Genomic DNA, 3,126 nt, shown 5'->3' on the forward strand with positions numbered 1-3,126 from the left:
CTGTTATGTGTTGTTTTGCGCTTATTGAGCGTAGTTCTGTAACGAACAATGAGGTTGATGTAATATCAGTTCCGTCAGAGACCGCTAAACTTTTCTAGCGGCAGAGCCTCGTTTTGATATTTCCACGATTTCCAGGTTTCTGTTTATCAGAGCTCGCTGTACGACATAGCACGCCGTACGACGAATTTACTAGGATTAGAAGGAGCTTAGTTTTGCAATATACAACTGCGCAGACATATCAAATCACACTGATTAATATTTATGCATCCAGTTAAATGACATAGTCTAAAATACTGGACTGGTTATCGCATTAAGCTGCGCAATAGGACAGAGCCAAGTAAACAGGAAACGAGACTGTTCTGTAATCAATGTTTTGACATGGCATGAAAATAAGTTTTTTGTCTAGTCTTGTTGGCGTCCAAGGTACAATGGTGACACCTGCTACACAGACAGTGGAAAGTCGGGAGCTGTGTGGTGCCAAAATGCGTTAAAAGACGTAGCTTGTTGTTACCTTTCCTGACTTTCGACATGGCAGATAATAAAAACAGGATTAGGCGGCTCGGAGTCGGTCTAGGCAATCATGTTACACTGTAGCGGGTGAGTGAGTGAGTGAGTTAAGTTTTACGCCGCTTTTAGCAATATTCCAGCGATATCACGGCGGGGGACACCAGAAAATGGGCTTCACACATTGTACCCATGTGGGGAATCGAACCCGGGTCTTCGGCGTGACGAGCGAACGCTTTAACCACTACGCTACCCCACCGCCCCTACACTGTAGCGGGGTATTTTAGTTGCATGTACTGTTAAAACTTCGTTAGTCCAGCGCAACGCACTGGTTTCTGTAAACGGGGCACGGTGGACCATGTCTAAAATGAATGCAAACAAATCTAGCTCTGTATGTATTTTTTTTATTCAAAATTTAGTCGAAAGCAATCATCAATTTTCAGAAAACATCAATTCATTTCAAACGAAATCTGAATTCATCATTGAAATGCTACACTCGGGTAGTTTTCGTCACCAGATTTGGCTTTGGGCGATACCCTGCAACAAAGGGAACAAACATTATCAGTTCTTTTACAAGGGCAGGATGCCACCAAACACATAGCACGGGATTGGCAAGGAATATATGAAATGCACAGTGTACACTCCAAACTCCATCGAGTGAATCTAAATCAGATTGTCTTCAATCCGATGCCTCTCTGCGTTAACTAACGGGATCGGGTGGTCAGGATCGCTGACTTGGTTGACACATGCCATCGATTCCCAATTGGGCAGATCGGTGCTCATGCTGTTGATCACTGGAATGTCTTGTCTGTTTACAGACCAACGCCATATAGATGGAAGTTGGCTGAGTGCGGCGTAAATATGTACTCACTCACTCTGCTACTCTTCAGTAGCTCATGCATGTCTAAGAGGCGACTATCAGGTGGTCAGACTCGCTGACATGGCTGACACACGGCAATCGTATCCCAGTTTCTTAACACTATTCCCATGATGTTGGTCACTGGATTGTCTGGTTCAGATATGATTATTTACAACCGCCGCCATATATCCGGCACATTGCTGAGTGTGGTGTTAAACAACAAAAACTCACACACGCACGCTCGCGCACACACACTCAGCTTCAGGGTGTGATACACAGGGTAAAGAAGGCCGTGTCAGGAGAACCGTCAACGTATTTTACCAGCCAATCTACATCTAGGACCAATCAAATGCCAGCTTTCTGAAAAGTTTCGGCTTATTCGGCCTATGTTCATTTTGGTTTCCTACGCGCTCCGCCTTTATAGGCGAATGAATCGTGTCCACCTTTCTTTAGGCCGTATATCCGGTGGTATATGCTGGTTTGTGAGAGTACGTACGTTGTTAGGGGAGGTAAAAAGTCCATTGCACTGAATAGCTGCCTGAAAATTTGTCCGATTTTCACCCTTGTCATATAAGTCAAGGAACTTCAACTTACCTTCTCTCTAACCATTGCTGGAGCTGCATGACCTGCAACAAATGGAACTGGTGACACTACCACTCTACCATGGAAAGACTTTCCTGACATTTCTTTCCTAGCAAGTTAGATAAATGGTAGAACACATTATATCTCTCTCTCTCTCTCTCTCTGGGTTTATGGAGATATTTATACTCACGCCGCAGTCGAGTTCGTGAGACAGCATGCTAGTTTTTCCGCACCTTCCTTGTTTACACATGGGTCTGTTGCTTGGACAACGAGCAGCACCGTGAGACTCAGCAGAAGAAGGGTCAGAGCGAGCCTAAGCAACAGGCTCTGCAAGAAACCAGTAAACCAACATTTTTCAGAGAGAGTAATTTCACTACCACAAACACTATCCCATTATTTTAAAGCATCTTTATGTTGGATAAACCATAAAACACGGTTATGACAAATCAAGGAACACAATCAAGGCAAATACTGGATTCAAACAACTGATCCCTACACCAATAAGGGAGACCAGTCAGTGTAAATCTTTGAAATACATTTTCATGAGGAATTTGCTTTTAAAAAATGGAACAGCTATCAGTCTTTTCCATTTGAGCAGAAAGTCCAACGAACTGATCAATTTGTTGTTGACGACACTGCGAAAAAAAGTAAATGAATGGAGAATATAGAGCAGTTGCACTCCAATACGTACTAAAGACAGACAGGCAAACAGGAAGCAGGCAGACACAGACTGACAGACAGACAGACAAACAACTAGATATAGCAGAGCAACTTACCTGCATGATGAACAGTTCAGTTGTTGATGTCGAACGTAAACCAGGTGTGAACGACTCACCGATGTTATGCTCGTAAATTAGCACAGCGGTTGGTCTTATAGGAAAACCGAAGAGGCGTGTCAAATAATCCTACCCATATATGGCATTGTCCAATTGGAGCTTACTCCACCACCCAAGGACGTTTCTCACAGCGGCGGTAGGTTATTTGCAATCGGGTCTGGCGTGCTCGTCTGCTTTTGTGCCATGTGTGTCCTGGATATAGGTCAAGCAAGCACCATTGAATATAGTCATCTTTCAACAGTGCACATCCTATATGGCGGCTGTGGAGCATACTTAAATACATGGAGGTGGGATAGCCTAGCGGGTATGGTGTTCGCCGAAGACATAATAGGTTCGATTTCCTCG

General features: G+C 44.0%; 1 long non-coding RNA gene across 1 annotated transcript; it reads right to left on the bottom strand.

The window, feature by feature from the left end:
- Positions 1-892: 892 nt before the first annotated feature.
- LOC137291471 (uncharacterized) lies at positions 893-2,835 on the bottom strand. The gene is made up of 4 exons (XR_010957260.1): positions 2,722-2,835; positions 2,136-2,272; positions 1,958-1,989; positions 893-1,041 (listed from the first exon to the last, which is right to left on the bottom strand). It is a non-coding gene; the product is annotated as an uncharacterized lncRNA (long non-coding RNA).
- Positions 2,836-3,126: the final 291 nt, after the last annotated feature.

This window comes from Haliotis asinina, chromosome 7 (genome assembly GCF_037392515.1).
Source record: "Haliotis asinina isolate JCU_RB_2024 chromosome 7, JCU_Hal_asi_v2, whole genome shotgun sequence".
Classification (NCBI taxonomy): domain Eukaryota; kingdom Metazoa; phylum Mollusca; class Gastropoda; order Lepetellida; family Haliotidae; genus Haliotis; species Haliotis asinina.